The sequence below is a fragment of the Dipodomys spectabilis genome, unplaced genomic scaffold (assembly GCF_019054845.1).
Source record: "Dipodomys spectabilis isolate Male_0828 unplaced genomic scaffold, ASM1905484v1 ptg000108l, whole genome shotgun sequence".
Lineage (NCBI taxonomy): Eukaryota > Metazoa > Chordata > Mammalia > Rodentia > Heteromyidae > Dipodomys > Dipodomys spectabilis.
In genome coordinates this window covers 18,535,544-18,553,722 of record NW_024870785.1, presented here as the reverse complement: position 1 = coordinate 18,553,722, position 18,179 = coordinate 18,535,544, and the positions used below count along the sequence as shown (strand labels likewise).

The following is an 18,179-nucleotide window of genomic DNA, read 5'->3' as shown; positions in this document are numbered from 1 at the left end:
GCAACCCCACGCTGTTGCTAAGGAGGGGCTCCGGCGAGGATAACCCGGAAGTGATCACGTCAATTTCTCCGGCGGGGGGGGGGGGAGGCGGGGACGTCCTGCTTTCGGTTTGTCCTATCAGGAGCGCCTGAGTGCTCTGCGGGCTCTGAGCAGTGGGCGGGGCCAACGCTAGTAGTTCCGGCTGGGCTCCGGCCGCCCCCCCCTAGGCTCCTCGCCTTCCCCCTCCCTCCCTTCCCCTCCGCCTCCTCCTCTCCTCCCTCCAGCTCTGAGGAACCAGAAGACACCACTACGGGTGGGCAGAGAAGCTCGGGGCACCCCGGGAGCCCACCGCGCCCGCCCCGCTGGAGCCCCGGGAGCACGGCCGGTCCAGGTACTTTGCTCTGTCTTCGACAAGGGTGCGTGAGGTCGGAGTGTGAGAGAGAGATGTGTTGTGCGTGTGAAGGCTCTGGTTAGGGGTGTGGGGGGGACGCCGGGACCCCGGGTGGGGCGCAGGCCGGCGCGTGTGCCTGCGGCGGCGGGGGTGGGGGGGAATGGCGAGGCCGGGGGCTGCTGGGGGGTCGGAGAGTTTCGGGTGGCCGGTTAGAGACGAGGCTGAGGGGACAGAGGCAGAAGACTTGGGCCAAGTGCGGACCGGGAGTTTTCTACCTGGGGAGAGAGAGCGAGGGCGGAGGTGGGGGGGGGGGTGGTGGGGTGGGCTTTTCTGAAAACAGGGGGCCATCGTTCAGGGCCAGAAGGAGGGCACGAACTCGGAGTGGGGGGGGGGGTGTGGTGGGGGGGGGGGAGGTAGGTGGCCGGAGCAATTGCAGGCTTCCCATTGATCAAAGCTTTCCCTACCCACCCAAGCTGGGACAGAACCTGGCCTTCGAGGGATGTCGGCTGGGCACCCGCGGAGCCGCCCTTGGCAGAGCTTAGGTTAGGAGAGTGGGTAAATGAGACCTCCCTCCACCCAACTTCCGTGCGCTTCCCCCCCCCCCCTCCTCCCTCCTTTCCTGCTCCCTAGCCCCGCGGTCTTTTAACGAGCAGTCTCCCTCCCTCCCCCGCCCCCCCCCCCCCCCCCCCCCCGCCGTGGGCAGACATCACAGCGTAAAAAGTGAGCAGGGGAACTGGGTTTCTTTCTTCCCTAGACCTACTAAAAAGGATACTTCAGATGGTTGGAAAGTATCGGGATATTCATATTCAGCCAGGTCTCCCAACCCCATCACGATCTGATGACGGGAGATTTCTTAGAAAAGTGCCGTACTGAAAAAGCACCTGGACATAATGAAATGTAGTCTTGTAAAAGGATGTACGTACTTACCCCTCCCCTCCCCCCCCCCCAAAAAAAAGACAAAACAAAACTGGGGGGAAAAAAAAGAGGTCTACAGGGGACATGTTGAAACAAGCCCTTTCTGAACTCTTTCTTAACCTGTCAGTACACCTGACCTCGTTCAAATTGAGCAGAAAGTTCCTTCATTTATGTTCCAGTCAGTGACTGAATTGAAGCTACTGTTGTGCGACATGTCTTAGAATAGATACTTGGACATTTGGAGAGACAAGATTCTCTGCTGTTGAGCTGCCTCTTAATCTTTTAAGGAGATAATTGTAGTCAAGTGGAAGTATTGGCTTTGAAGTAGATGAATCTAGGATTCAGCCCAGATTGGGCCACTGAGCTAGTTATTGACCTTGGGCAAATCATACTCCAGTTCAGTTTCATGACTAGAAAGAGTTAAATTCCTGCCAGTGTCGGAAGTGGGATAATGTATTTGAATAAACAGCCCATTTTAAACAGAAGCACCTTGGAATTGGAAGGTGAATGCAGAGTAAGGGTAGTCCAATTTAGTGGAATGAAGTTTGAGACAGGAAGGAAACAGGATGATAATAATTCAAAGCTTTTGTATATACAATGTGGCTTTGAATGTCTTTTACAAATTTTATTTGAATTTCTTTTGTGGTTCTGGGCCCATATCCAGGGCCTCTGACATGTTACACACCTGTTCAGTTCTTGACCTACAACTCTGGCACCTAGAAACTGATTATAAGCAGCATGAAATTCACTTATCAATAACTGAATTATTAAAACTCAGTAAAGTAGGATATATTTTTAAAAACTAAGTGACCAAGACATTTTAATAGGTTTGTCTCAGATACACCATTTTGGTGTATATAGTATGGATTGGTAGGAAAAACATTTTAAAAGTAATGTATGTAATTCTTAACAGTCACATGTCTCTAAATAGAATTAAAATTGGTGTATAAAATAGAAAATATTGGTAATTTTAAGATTACCAGTAATATGACTCACCTTAATCAGATTTAGGCTAAAGTAGCAAAACTTATGTCATATATAATCTGTAAAACAAGTGAAAATGGAATAAATTTCTGCCTTTAAGTTATTCATCATTAGAATATAGGCATAAGAACAAGAAAGATGAAATCTATGTATTTGCTTCATTTAAAATAATAGTTATATGTAACCAAATGTATGTCAGGTTTTCAATTTTTTTTATCCTAAGTACTGGGGAACTTGTGGCCATTGAAATCATGTCCTGGTGCCTACTGCTTGAGCCACACCCCTAGTCTGTTTATTCTTTTTTTTTTTTTCTTCCAGTCGTGGGGCCTGAACTCTGAGCCTGGGCACCATGCCTCAGCTCTTCAGCTCAAGGCTAGCACTCTACCACTTTGAGCCACAGGGCCACTTCCAGCTTTTTCTGCTTATGTGGTGCTGAGGAATCAAACCCAGGGCCTCATGCATGCAAGGCAAGCACTTTACCACTGAGCCACTTTCCCAGCCCCTGTGTTTATTCTTAGTTTACTGTTGTCCTGCCCTAGATGGTGATACTCCAGCCTTTGACTCTCAAGTAGTTGGGATCACAGGCATGAGCCACAGACTTGGTTTGTTTTTGAGATAGGGTTTCCATTTTTTTTTTTTTTTTTTGTCGATTGTGGTGCTTGAACTCTGGGCCTGGGTGCTGTCCCTTAGCTCTCTAGTTCAAGGCTAGTGCTCTACCACTTGAGCCACAGTGCCACTTCCAGCCTTTTCTGTTTATGTGGTGCTGAGGAATCGAACCTAGGGCTCATGTATGTGAAGCAAGCACTCTATCACTGAGCCAACTTCTCAACCCTTCCATAATTTTTTCCTGGGCTGGTTTGCAACCTTGATCTTTGTGTCTCGGTCTCCCAAGTACCAGGGATTACTGTGCTCAACCTTCAGCTAACTCTGTGTGTGTGTGTGTGTGTGTGTGTGTGTGTGTGTGTGTGTGTGTGTGTGTGTGTGTGTGTGTGTGTGTGTGTGTGTGTGTGTGTGTGTATTTAAATTTAACTTATAATTAGTAATTTAAAAAATTAAATTTACTGTTTTTCATAAGAACATAAAGGGGGCAGGGAATGTGGCTTAGTGGAAGAGTGCTCAGCTAGCATGCATGAAGCCCTGGGTTCGATTCCTTAGTACCACATACACGGAAAAAGCAAGAAATGGTTCTGTGGCTCAAGTGGTAGAGTGCTAGCCTTGAGCAAAAGAAGCTCAGTGCCCAGGCCCTGAGTTCAAGCCCCAGGACTGGCAAAACAAAAACAAAAAAAAAAACAGAACATAAAGGACAGTCTTTAAGCTCCTCTATTTGCTGTTAGGGAGCAGAAATGTAATCCATTTCTCCTACTTTAACCCTGTTACACTAAAATAAATCCTTGCTAAAACTTAAAAAAAATGCTTTAATAGTTTAATTTGCTTTAATAGTTTGGTGTTTATGTGTGAGCTCACATGCACGTGCGTGTATATAAAATATTCATATAAAGTTTTCAGTTCAGTGTAACTTTTCAGAGAGGTTTGTAAGTTTTAGGCAAATTTGAGTGAATTTTCATAGCATGTGTTTTTTCCTCATATCACTTAAACAGTTAAAGTTGTATATTTTGGTAAGGCCATTCAACTTTATAAATGCCATCTAAGGGGGTGCAGTCTTAAATATGTATGTATGCTTTTTGCTTTGTTTTCTTTTTTTTTTTTCTGGTCATGGCGCCTGAACTCTGGGCCTGGGCGCTGTCCCGCAGCTCTTCAGCTCAAGGCTAGCTCTCTACCACTGGAGCCACAGCGCCACTTCCGGCTTTTTCTGTTTATGTGGTGCTGAGGAATCAAACCCAGGGCCTCATGCTTGCAAGGCATGCACTCTACCTTCCCAGCCCCTTTTGCTTTGTTTTCTTGGCTCAGTATTTTTCAGAATCTTTTGAATCTTTTTTTTTTTTTTTGGTGGTTGTGGGGCTTGAACTCTGGGCCTGGGCCCTGTCCCTCAGCTCTTCAGCTCAAGGCAAGCGCTCTACAACTTGAGCCACAGTGCCACTTCCAGTTTTCTGGTGGTTTATTACAGATAAAAGTCTCACGGACTTTCAGGCACAGACTGGCTTTGAACTGCAATCCTCAGATCTCAGCCTCCTGAGTAGTTAGGATTACAGGCTTGAGCCACTGGCACCCGGCTTTATTTATTTTTGTAGGTTGGTCTTGGGGCTTTAATTCTGGGCCTTGGCACTATCCCTCAGTCCTCAGATCTCAACCTCCTGAGTAGCTAGGATTATATGCAAGAGCCACCAGTGCCTGGCTAAATATCAATTTATTTTTATGTGATTAGAACTACAGTTCTGTGTAAATCATATATAATGGATAGAGACTGTTGTAGGAGATGCTTTTCCCGATGACCTCTTTCACTCAGAGTATGTAACCATTCCAAGGATCTTGCAGTTGTTTGTTGTGGAATTTGCTTGTCAGGAAATCTAAAAATGACTAAACCTTCCTTCAATGTCTGTCTCTTCGATGATCTCAAAAAGTTTTATATAAGACTGGGAGGACATATATACACATATTTATTTACATATATTCTCATGCCCATATATAGTATGTACAGTGTATATATATATATATATATATATATATATAATAGTATATATAATGAGCAGCATGCAGTTGTTTGTTTGTTTTTGGTTCTGCCAGATCAGGAATGAAAGAGAGTTACTGTAGAAATGTGAAGAAAAAAAAATGTTCAGGCAGTGCTTTCCTTTTGCTCAAACAAATGAGTATATTTTTCAGAGCTTGTTTCCATTTTAAGGATATTTATTTTGTGGAGATAATGATTGAGTTTCTAATGAGGTTCTGTAATATTTATATTGAGGGAAAATAGATGACATTATAATTAGATTTTTCTAGTACCAGTTTTAATAGTAATAGCTTTGGTAGTTCTAAAGAAGTAGATTTTCCTGAAAGAACTTTTCAATTTGTAGAATGAAAGTTCTCTTTTTAAACATTTAACTTGTCCCTATCCATTTGGGCCTAACATCAAAACTTGAAAGATGGGAGTTGGAGTGGAAATGGGTGAATTTACTTCAGAATTAACCATTTTAAGTTTTACAGATTTAGAAAGTTTTAGAAACCTAAGTTGGATTTGGACATTATTGGCATTGTGTTCAAGATGGATCTGGGTGGAAAAATATATGCCATCTGTTTCAGATTCCTTCTTTCTCAACCTTTCCTGTGTGTTTTGTAGCTTTCAACTCATCAAACTATTAAAAAAAAATAAAAACCTCCAGGGGCGGGGGGAGTTGGGGAGGTGGGGAGGAAAGGATGGTAGGGGAAAAACAAAGGAGGAGGTAACAATGCTCAATAGGAAATGTAGTCATTACCTTACTCCTGTAACTGTAACCCCTCTGTACAGTATCTTTACAATAAAATATATATACAAAAGATAAAAACCTCCAGTAAGTTGAGATTATATAATGTCAGCTCTATCAGTGAATTTAGAACGAAAAAACTTGTATTTTAATATTGCATTATACAAGATGATGCTAGGCATTGGTTAAAGATAATTGTAAAACTAATTCAAACTCTGAACCTTAAATGACTTCCTTTATGTTTTTGTTTTGTTTTTTTTGGTCCCTACTGGGGTTTGAACTTGCTTTACTAGCACTCTACTTTTAGCCCAGCTTTTTTTTCTGGTTAATTTTGGAGATAAAGGCTTGAGGACTGTTTTGCTTGGGCTAGCTTTGAAGCCTAGATTTCTAGATCTGACCCTTCTGAGTAGCTAGGATTACAGGTGTAAGCCACCTGCATCCAGTTTTACTATTTGAATCTTTGTCATCATTCACTTAATATACTTTTTTTTTTTTTTTTTTTTTTTTGGTGTTCTTAGGGCTTGGGCACTATCTCTGAACTTTTGCTTAAGGCTAATGCTCTTTTTGAGCCACAGCTGCACCTCCTTTCTCCCCTCCCCCACGTGATTAATTGGAGATTAGAGTCTCTCAGACTTGCCTGCTAGGGCTGGCTTTCAACCACAAACATCAGATCTCAGCCTCCTGAATAGCTAGGTTACAGGCTTGAGCCACTGGTGCCTGGCTTAATAAGCTGTTTTTGTCAGAGTTTTTTTTTTTTTTTAAACCAGTCCTGGGGCTTGAACTCAGGGCCTAGGCACTGTCTCTGAGCTTCTTTTTTGCTTAAGGCTAGCACTCTACCTCTTGAGACACAGGGCCACTTCCTACTTTTTCTGTTTATGTGGTCCTAAGGAATCGAACCCAGGGCTTCATGCATGCTAGGCAAGCACTCTACCATTAAGCCACATTCCCAACACTTTTTTTTTTTCTTTTATGCTCATACTAGAGCTTGAACACAGCTTCGATGTTGTTCCTTAGCATTTTTGCTCAAGGCTGGCACTATACCACTTGAGCCATACCTCCACTTCAGCTATTTTCCTGGTGGTTAATTGGAGATAAAAGTCTCATGGACTTTCCTGCCATACTGGCTTTGAATTTGAACCTCAATCCTAAAATCTCAGCCTCCCAAGTAACTAGGATTACAGGTATAAGCTACTAGTGCCTGGCTTGTCAGTGCTTAAACCATAGTCCATTTGCTGGTAAAAATTGCTTTCAGAAGTGGGCATAGTGGGCTGGGAATGTGGCTTTGTGGCAGAGTGCTTACCTTGCATGCATGAAGCCCTGGGTTCGATTCTCTGGTACCACATAAACAGAAAAAGCTGGAAGTGGTGCTCTGGCTCAAGTCTTAGAGTGCTGGCCTTGAGCAAAAGGATCTCAGTCAGAGTCAGTACCCAGGCCCTGATTTCAAGCATCAGGACTGGCAAAAAAATAAAAATAAAAGTGGGCATAGTAATATTTAATAAATTTTTACAAGAGACATTTCTTAGTGACAATTCTACTTGCATCCATTCTTTCCATATTAGGTTTTTCATTACCTGGATTTGTGTTTTGTTTTCACCTAAATATGTGCATATACTTAGCACTTTCACTTTTCACTTAGAATCTTTTTTGTGGGGGGGAGGAGGTGGAACCTAGAGAAATTTGGGTCCTAAGAAATGGAAAGACATGGTTGGAGGCGTGATTCAGTTGGTAGAGCACTAGCCAATGAGTGAAAGAAGCAGGTAACAAGTTCAGGTACCAATCTCTTACCTAATAAAGAAAATGAAGAAATGGGAGAATAGGCCCGGTGCCGTTGGCTCACGCGTGTAATTCTAGCTACTTGGGAGGCTGAGATCTGAGGATCATGGTTCAAAGCCACCAGAGCAAGCCAGCCCAGAGTTCAAGTGCCAGAACCGACCAAAAAAACCCAAAAAAAAAAAAAAAAAAAAAAAGAAAGAGAGGATATTCTGTTGGGTTTACTGAACAGGAAAAGACCATAACTTGCTGAGGTGATATTAGTTGTCATTTATCATGGATCAGAAAGACTCAATGGTGTTTGAGAAACAGTACTAACTAGCTCTAATGTGCATGAAGAGACAGCCATCTGGATAGAAGAGAGTCGCACTTTGTCTGCAGCAGAAATGTTCTGACAAGGTAGGAAGATAGATGGACTGTCCTTATATCTCTGTAGTCTGTGTCTTTCACCCAGAAGCTTCAAGTAGGCAGTTTGGTTTTGGTGAGGGCGAGTTGCCAAGGATGGTTAATCATCTGTCACAATGGAGGTATAGCCAAGAGAAGCTAGGTGGACAAATAGTCATTGCTTTTGTCACCAAAGAGGATTTGGTGCTATTCCTCTCTGAGTGTGTGGGTAAGTCAGAGTTTTACATTTCATGTCTCTGTTAAAATGCCACATAAAATTTCCAGGAAGCAGTAGCATTAGATCAATAGTGACTTGTGTTGCTTACACATTATAACTTCTTATCCTAGAAAAAGGCCTGAAGCCTCTGAATGAAAGTAGTATACATTGATAAGTTTCAAAATATAGTCTGTTGGCAGTAATAGATGATGTGATCTTTCCCTCTGTTTTTGTTGTTTATTGTCTGTGATAATCACCAGAGTTCATTTCAAAATTTTTAGGATAAATTACTAATTATAGCCATAATCAATTAGCTTCTTGTCCATTTTCTAAAGGTCACTCCCTGATGTACATGCAGATGAGCAAAGGAAAGTGTCAAGGGGATTAAAATTTTTTTTTTTTTTTTTTTTGGTCGGTCATGGGGCTTGAACTCTGGGCCTGAGTGCTGTCCCTCAGCTCTTCAGCTCAAGGCGAGCGCTCTACCACTTGAGCTACAGCGCCACTTCCGGTTTTCTGGTGGTTTATTGGAGATAAGAGTCTCACGGTCTCTCCTGCCCGGGCTGGCTTTGAACCGCGATCCTCAGATCTCAGCCCCCTGAGTAGCTAGGATTACGGGCGTGAGCCACCAGCGCTCGGCTCAAGGGGATTAAAATTTTGTTTTCACTGTACTATAATGTCTGTCCTCTACTCTGGCAGTATCTATTCTTTGAAGTTGTATCTGCCCTATGAAAAATTTTTTTTTCCGCTCTTTGATTTTTGGCTCAGCAGGGCCTTGTACCTGGTGTGCATTCACTTTAAGATTTTATTTAGACTCTTGCTCTTCTTTTCTAGCTCTCTTGCTCTTGCTCTTCTTTCCTAGCTCTCTCTGCTCTCTCTCTGCTCTAGCTCTTTCCTCTCTCTTTCCCAGCCACGTGGAGTGCCAACCTTGCCTGGTCCCAGCAGGTCTTCTGAATACCTGAATACCACGTGAGTGCTACTGTTCTTACCCCTCTCTCTGCTCTTTTCTAGCTCTTTCCTCTCTTTCCCAGCTCTCTCTCATTGCCAGGCCTTTATCAGCCACGTGGAGTGCCAACCTTGCCTGGTCCCAGCAGGTCTACTGAATAAACCTACCCCTTACCTGAATACCACGTGCATGCTGGTGCTGTTCTTACTCGGCTACCTCTTTTTAAAAACCTAACATAAATGGTGCCGTGACTCGGATAAAGGCTGAAAGTCAGGATAGCTGGGATTTCTCTGTTTTTTTCCTCTTTTTTCTTTTTTTGTTCTTCCCTTTTTGCTCTGAGGAATACCCAAATAAATTTAAAATAAAAAAAAAAAAAAAGATTTTATTTAGACTAATTTTAGCTTTACAGAATAGTTGAGCAAATAGTACACAGAGTTCTATAGGCTCTCCTTGTCCTAATAGTTAAACCTATTAGCATCTTACATTATTGTTGTACATGTTACAATTAATGAACCAAAATTGGTGCATTATAACTATAATACATAAATTGTTAAATAGTGTATGGTTTAGTGGGTTTTGACAAATGCATAGTAACCTGTATCTGCCATTTACAGTGTCTTACAGAATAGTGTTACCACTCTAAAAATTCCCATGGACTTTACCTGTCCATCTCTTAACTTCCCTTCAATCATGGCAACCACTGATCTTTTTTGTCTTTGTTAAAATGCAGTGTGGTTGGTATCATATATACCATTTTTTCCCCCATGTATACCTTTTAAAGACAGATTTGTTTCATGTAGCAATATGCATGTAGGGTTCTTTTTTTTTTTTTTTTGTAGGGTTCTTTTATATGGGCTTGATAGTGTATTTCTTTTTTAGTAAATAATTTCCTATTGTATGGATATACAAATTTATCACTTCATATTCTTAAGGACATCTTAGTTACTTCCAGTTTTTAATAATTATAAAAATTGTTATAAACATGTATATGCAGGTTTTAGTGTGAGCATTGTTTTTAATTCCTTTGAATAATTACCTATGAGTGTGATTGCTGTATCATATGGTAAGGCTTTAATTTTGTAGAAAACTACTAAACTGTCTTTCAAAATGGCTCTGCTATTTTGCATTCTCACCAGCAATGAATGATAGTTCCTTTTGTTCTAGATCCACACCAGCATTTGGTATTATCATTTTTGCATTTTGACTATTATCTAATAGATATGTAGTGGTATCTCACTGCTTTAATTTGCAGTTGCCTAATGATGGTATATTATGTTGGGTATCATCTCTGCATATGCTGATTTGCTATTTATATGTCTTCTTTGGTAAGGTGCTTATTCAGATCTTTTTTTTTTGTCCATCATGAGGCATGACCTCTGGGGCTTGGCACTATCCCTCAGCTCTTCAGCTCAAGGCTAGTGCTCTACCTCTTGAGCCACAGCACTTCTGGCTTTTTCTGCTTATGTGGTGCTGAGGAATTGAACCCAGGGCCTCATGCATGCAAGGCAAGCACTCTACCATTGAGCTACCTTCCCAGCCCTCCCCCCCCCCCCTTTTTTTTTTTTGGTCGGTCATGGAACTTGAACTCTGGGCCTGGGCGCTGTCCCTCAGCTCTTCAGCTCGAGGTGAGCACTCTACCACTTGAGCCACAGTGCCATTTCCAGTTTTCTAAATGGTTTATTGGAGATAAAAGTCTCTCAGACTTTTCTGTCCGGGCTGGCTTTGAACCTGATCCTCAGATCTCAGCCTCCTGAGTAGCTAGGATTACAGGTGTGAGCCGGTGCCCAGCCTTATTCAGATCTTTAGCCCATTTTCACAAGGCCCAAGATGGCCTGTGACTCACAATTCTTCCTGAGCCCCTTGATTAGGATTACAGGTAAGCATCACCACACTTAGGGATTGTTTTCTTTATATTGAGTTTATTCTGTTACATCTTTTTTTTGGATTCAAATCCTTAATCACCCTATTTTTTTCCCAATATTTTCTTCTAGTCTGTGGTTTATGTCTTAGCTCTCTTTTCTCTTAATAGTCTTTTTATAGTACAGGTTTTTTTTTTTTTTTTCTTCCCTGTCCTAGAGCTTTAATTCAGGGGTCTCATACTGCTAGAAAAGTGTTGTGCCATTTCAGCCACGCCCTTCTTATCATGTATTTGTATGTATGCATGTATTTATTTATTTATTAGTGCTATTACTAGGAATTGAACCCAAAGTCTCATGCTCTTGCTCGGATTCCTTGCTCACAGCTGGTGCTCTACCACCTCAGCCATGCCTCCAGTTTGGCATTTTTCTGGTTAATTGGAGGTGGAGTCTTGAAGACATTTCCATCCATGCTGGCTTCCATCTTTGCTATCTAGGCCAGTCTCCTGTGATTAGGAGCACAAGCCACTGGCACCCAACTGCTTTTAGTGTTTTTTTGAGATAGGGTATTGTGTTTTTGTTCCAACCACCCTCAGATTGCAGTTCTATTTACACCTCCAGGGTAGCTAGATTATAGGTGTTAGCCACTATGCCTGGCTTAGCTAGTTTATTTTATTTCTTTTTTGCTTTCTTTTTTTTTTTTGGGTCCAGTCGTGGGGCCTGAACTCTGGGCCTGGGCGCTGTCCCTCAGCTCTTCAGCTCAAGGCTAGCACTCTACCACTTGAGCCACAGCACCACTTCCGGCTTTTTTTCTTTTTTGCTTATGTGGTGCTGAGGAATCGAACCCAGGGCCTCTGGCATGCAAGGCAAGCGCTCTACCACTGAGCAATCTTCCCAGCCCTTCTTTTTTGCTTTCATGGATAGCACTTTTGGTATTGGATCTAAAAACTCATTGCCAGTTTCAGATTTTCTTCTGTTATTTATTTTATTTTATTGGCCACTCCTGGGGCTTGATCTCAGGGCCTGAGCCTCTTTGTGCTCAAGGCCAGTGCTCTACCACTTGATCCACAGTTCCACTTTCACCCCTTTCTGCTTATGTGGTACTGAGGAATTGAACCTAGGGCTTCATGCATGCTAGGCAAGCACCCTACCACTAAGCCACATTCCCAGCCCTCTTCTGTTATTTTTGAGATTAAAATATCATTTTGTGTTTCATCTTTTAGGTTTATGATCAATTTTGAGTTAATTTTGGCTTATGGGTGATCCAGCTTTTGGTTTCGTATTTTGGAAATACTGGGGATTGATTCCAGGGCCTAGGACATATAAATTCTTGCTCTATCACTGAACTATATCCCCATCCCCCAATCAATTGTTTCATTATTATTATTATTTTTTTTTTGGGTCCGGTCGTGGGGCCTGAACTCTGGGCCTGGGCACTGTCCCTTAGCTCTTCAGCTCAAAGCTAGTGCTCTACCACTTGAGCCAAAGTGCCACTTCCTGCTTTTTTCTTTTTGCTTATGTGGTGCTGAGGAATTGAACCCAGGGCCTCAGGCATGCAAGGCAAGCGCTCTACCACTGAGCCATCTTCCCAGCCCCTGTTTCGTTAATTTTTATTCTATCAGCTGAATGAGGTGGCATACCCTTTTAATCCTAGCACACCAAAGGTTGAGAAAGGAGGATCTTGATTTCCAGGTTAGCCTGGGTTATATGATAAGAAACTATCTCAAGAAAACAGAAAACCTTACCTTAAAAACATCATAAGCTGGATGCCAGTGGCTCACACCTTTAATCCTAGCTGAGATCTGAGGACCAAGATTCAAAGCCAGCCTGGGCAGGAAAAACCGTGAGACTCTTACCTCAAATTAGCCACTAGAAAACTGGAAGTGGTGCTGTGGCTCAAATGGTAGAGCACTTGCCTTGAGCTGAAGACTCAAGGAGAGTGCCTAAGCCCAGAGTTCAAGCCCCACGACCAACAAAAACAAGAAAAGAACCATCATAATCTTTTTTTGGGGGGGGGCAGTCCTAGGACTGGCACTGGGCACTGTCCCTGTCCCTGAGCTTCTTTTGCTCAAGGCTAGTACTCTACAACTTGAACCACAGTACCACTTCTGGCTTTTTCTGTTTATGTGGTACTGAGGAATCAAACCCAGGGCTTCATGTATACTAGGCAAGTACTCGTTCACATTCTTTGTCCCATAATCTTGTTGTTGTTTTTCCTTTTCCTCTGAGATGCTGGAGATCAAAACCAAGGCTTTTCATGCTTGCCAGACAAATTTTCTATCATTGGCCAAAGTCTCAGTATGGGAATGGTTTTTACGTGAGATTTTTTTCTTTTCTTTTTCTTTTTTTTTAAACTGTTCAACTAGAGATGGAGTATCATGGACTTTTCTTCCTGGGCTGGCTTTGAACCTCAATCCTCTGGTCTCAGCTTCATGACCAGACAGGATTGCAGCTAGTTGTTGTGAGCCCCTGACACCGAGCTAGAATGCTTTTTTTTTTTTGCTGGTCAGGGGCTACTTTGCATCTGGGTGCTGTCCCTTGGCTCTTCAGCTCAAGGCTAACGCTCTACCACTTGAACCACAGTGTCACTTCCGGCTTTTTCTGTTTATGTGGTGCTGAGGAATCAAACTCAGGGCCTCATGCATGCAAGGCAAGCACTCTACCACTGAGCCACCTTCCCAGCAACGACACGAGATTTTTACCTCCTAACATTCTTGGATGTAATTACACACTTTGTTCAGAATATGGGATTTTTTTTATTTTTTATTTTCCTGTTCCTGGGGCTAGAACTTAGGGCCTGGGCACTGTCCTTGAGCCTTGTCCTTGAGGCAATTGTTCTACCATTTGAGCCACAGCTCCACTTGCAGCTTTTTATGTTTATGTGGTACTGAGAGAGCTTCATGAATACTAGACAAGCAGTCTACCACTAAATGAATTTTTTTTCTTTTTTTACAAAAAAATGATATTAGGTTATTGGGTGTTAATTGATAAATTCTTAATTCTTTGCTTGATATGTATTAGAGCTTTAGGAATTATGAGCCAAATGTGATACTTAGGTATTTATAAGTGATAAAGGATTTATTTTTTATTTTTTGGTTGTAGGGCTTGAACTCAGGGCCTAGTCTCTGTCCTTGAGCTCTTTTGCTCGATGTTAGTGCTTTACCGCTATGAGCCACTGCGCCATATGCAGCTTTTGAGTAGTTAATTGGAGATAAGTGTCTTATGGGGACTGGCTTCAAACCATGATCCTTAGATCTCAGCTTCCTGAGTAGCTAGGATTAAAGGTGTGAGCAACCAGCTTCCAGCTGGTAAAGGGATTTGATAGGAGATCTAAATTCAGGATTTTTGAATAACTGAAGAGCTTTTGCCATTTGGTTTTATTGTTGTGCAGAGTTTCAACTATACAGAGCTCTTGGTTGCCTTCTACAGTGTTTGCTTCTTCCTGTTATACTTGAAAACTGTCCAGAAGATTGAGCTGCTGAAGACTGAGTAGGAAGAGAGATATCAGCATACTGCCCTAGTTGTCTGGTTATTTCCAAATCTAACTAAGGCAGAGTCTGAATTCTAAAAGTAATCAAATGCTATCCTTTTCCTCTCAGACATGCTGATAGCTAGAATCACATTGTTAGTTAGAATCCACTTGTAATTGTCTATGCAACTAACTGTCCTGCTCTTCTAAGACATCTTTCTTTTTCCAAAATATCTTGACTTCATTATTTTATTTTTTTGTTGGTTGTGGGGCTTGAACTCTGGGCCTGGGTGCTGCCCCTCAGCTCTTCAGCTCAAGGCGAAAATTTTACTACTTCTGGCTTTCTTTGCTTATGTGGTGCTGAGGAATTGAACCCAGGGCTTCATGCATGCAAGGCAAGCATTCTACCACTAAGCCACCTTCCTCGCCCATATCTTGACTTTAATTGGCATCATAGCATCTAAATATTCAGGCCATTTAGAATATGATGCAAGAATGGTTTAGTAATATGTCATTGGGCGAGTTCTGTTTGCTTTTTCACTTAGTTAAATAGTAACATGCTGAAAGAACTACTTGAATGTGAAAGCACTTAGATTCTTTAAAGAGGTACTTTCCAAAACAATCAATATACAGCTCACTTTGCCTTCAGTGGTATCCATCTTGTTAATGCTGTGTATCTTAAATTTTATACATGATGAAATCACAAAGCTAAGAGCAAGAAATGGAGATGGTCTGATTAGACCCTTTCATTTTATAGCTATAACTACTCAAATGCAGGGCAGCTAAGTGACTTGCTTTAAGATTGTATAGCTAGTTAATGTCAGACTGGAATCTAGGTTCCTAATTCCCAATGCAGTCCTATATCTGATATTTTTCTTTTCTTCTTTCCTCCTCCTTCTCCTTCCCTCCTCCTCCTCCTCTTTCTCCTTCTCCTCCTCTTCCTCCTTCTCCTTTTTTTTTGTTAGTCATGGAGCTTGAACTCTGGCCTGGGCGCTATCCCTCAGCTCTTCAGCTGGAGGTGAGTGCTCTACCACTTGAGCCACAGAGCCACTTCTGGTATCTGGTGGTTAATTGAAAATAAGAGTCTCACAGACTTTCCTGCCCGGGCTGGTTTTGAACTGTGATCCTCAGATCTCAGCCTCCTGAGTAGCTAGGATTACAGGCATGAGCCACCAGTGCCTTGCCTGATACATTTTTCATTCAACTAATGAATAAATTATAATTTTACAATAAATCTTTCAAGAAATATATGTAAACTGTTAAAACTACCATAGTATTTCCAAGAATTGAATTCATCTTAATTAAACTAGTAAATTAAGAGAGTTGAATGAGTTTGTGAGTTAATGTATTTCAAGTGCGAGGTGTATGTGAACAAATGTCTATGTGTGTCTGTGTGTGTGATGTGTACTAGTGCTAGGACTTTAAAGCCTTGAGCTCTCACCAGGGTTTCTTACTTAGGGCTGGTGCTATACCCTTTGAACCACACCTCTAATTCAGCCTTTTTCCCCCTTCTGGTTAATTGGAAGTAAAATTCAAGCACTTTTTAGTACAGCCTAGCTTTGAACCCTGATTCTCAGATCTCAGCCTCCTGAGTAGTTAGGATTACAGGCATGGGCCACCAATGTGCATGCAGCAAGTGCCTTATTTTGCCAGTACTTGAGTGTGAATTCAGAATCTTACACTTGCAATGCAGGTGCTACTCTACTACTTGATATATACTCCTAGCTGGATTTTTTTCTTTTTCTTTTTTGTAGATCTTGGGGCTTGAAGGTCTGGGCACTGTCTCTGAGCTTTTTTGCTCAAGTATCGTGTTCTACCACTTTGAGCCACTTCTGTTTTTTTTTGTTTTGTCAGTTATGGGGCTTGAACTCTGGGCCGGGGTGCTGACCCTCAGCTCTTCAGCTCAAGGCTAATGCTCTACCGCTTGAGCTACAACGCCACTTCCAGTTTTCTGGTGGTTAATTGGAGATACGAGTTTCACGAACTTTCCTGCTCAGGCTGGCCTTGAACCGTGATCCTCAGATCTCAGCCTCCTGAAGAGCTAGGATTACAGGCATGAACCACTGACGCACAGCTTTACTTCTGGCTTTCTGTTGGTTAATTGGAGATGACAGTCTCACAGACTTTCCTGCCCAGGCTGGCTTTGAACCATGATCTTCAGATCTCAGCCTTCTGAGTAGCTAGGATTATAGACATGAGCCACCAGCACCAGGCTTGAATTTTAGTTAGTAGCAAAATTTTCTTTTTCTTTTTTCCCCTTCCATCCCTATGGGACAGGGTCTTACTTTGTAGACTAGGCTGACCTTATTTCTCTTCTGCTAGAATTTTAGGAATGCCTCTACACACAGCTTTTTTTACCAGCAAATTGGTTGTATTTTGCATTTTTAGTAGTAATCAGTCAACTCCAAAATAATTCTGAAGTTATTATGGCCTGTATTTAGGGAGCAAACATTTGGCTGCATTAAAATGAATCCTGATGCATTTTTTTGTCCACTGGAGATAATCTGTTAATTTTTAATGTCATAAAGCAACAGCAGAATTATGGTTTTATGTAGGGTTATATTTATAAAACTAGAGTGGAGTGTTATGTAAAAACCAGAAGTACAGATTAATTTAATATGCATCTGGTGAATTCAGGGCTTGAAGGATGCACATCTGTTGAGAAAACAAATCATAGACCTATTCAGAGTTTTCAGCATCTTGAAATGTGTGTGCTTTGATTCCCTTTAACAGTTTTAAAACAGACCTTAATGGATTTAGAAAAGGCCATTTTCTCAAAGGAAGAAACTTGTATAGCTATTTACAATGATATTAATCACTTTATTATTTATCACAACATTTTGATACATTGGCATTTTTATTTGCAATTGGGGAAGGAAAGGTTAACCGATTCATCATAACAAAATGAGTTTATTGCAGAACTGTATTTTATTTTATTTACTTATTTATTATTATTTTTTCGGTCAGTCATGGGGCTTGAACTCTGGACCTGGGTGCTGTCCCTCAGCTTTTCAGTTCAAGGCAGGCGCTCTACCACTTGAGCCACAGTGCCACTTCTGGTTTTCTGGAGGTTAATTGGCGATAAGAGTCTCACGGACTTTCCTGCATGGGCTGGCTTTGAACAGCAATCCTCCCATCTCAGCCTCTTGAATAGCTAGGATTACAGGCCATGAGCCACTGGTACCCAGCCAGCACTGTATTTTAAAGGGGGATAATTTGGTATATTCTTTTTTTTTGGGGGGGGGGGGGGTCCGGTCGTGGGGCCTGAACTCTGGGCCTGGGCGCTGTCCCTCAGCTCTTCAGCTCAAGGCTCTACCACTTGAGCCACAGCGCCACTTGCGGCTTTTTTCTTTTTGCTTATGTGGTGCTGAGGAATTGAACCCAGGGCCTCAGGCATGCAAGGCAAGCGCTCTACCACTGAGCCACCTTCCCAGCCCAAGGGGGAGAATTTGGATACTGGTTGCTCACATTTGTAATTCTAGCTTCTTGGGATGCTAACATTGGGAGGATTGAGTTCCTAGATACCTGAGACTTAGCTCAGTGGAAGAAGCTGTGCATGGTGGTACATGCCTGTCATCCCAGCTATGACCAAGAGCATTACATAGGTAGATTACAGCTAAGAACTAAGCCTGGGCCAAAAGCTTAGAGATGTGACTCAGCAAGAAAGCACCTGTCTAGCAAGCACCAAAGCCCTGAGTTCAAACCCCAGTATTGTAAATAAATACATAATTAGCTTCTGGAATTAGCATTTTAGGGCTCTGAAATCTTAATTTGAAGCCACAATCAATGAAAAGCTGTGTTCATCACAGCTTTTGAAGATACGGTCTTTATCAAGTTGGAGAAACAAGACTTGAAAGATAGAGATGAACAATTTGATATGTAATGAAGTACAAATCTGAGATTTATAGGCATGCT

The 18,179-nt window shown here is 42.1% G+C and overlaps 1 protein-coding gene across 3 annotated transcripts in view; it reads left to right on the top strand.

Moving 5' to 3' along the window:
• The first annotated feature begins 258 nt into the window (after window positions 1-258).
• The window catches only part of Csnk1g1 (casein kinase 1 gamma 1), a 158,704-nt gene continuing 140,783 nt past the window's right edge, over window positions 259-18,179 (top strand). For all 3 annotated transcript variants that reach the window (XM_042687714.1, XM_042687711.1, XM_042687713.1), the window contains exon 1: window positions 259-370. The gene's annotated coding sequence lies outside the window, so the exon portion shown is untranslated. The remainder of the gene's footprint in view (window positions 371-18,179) is intronic.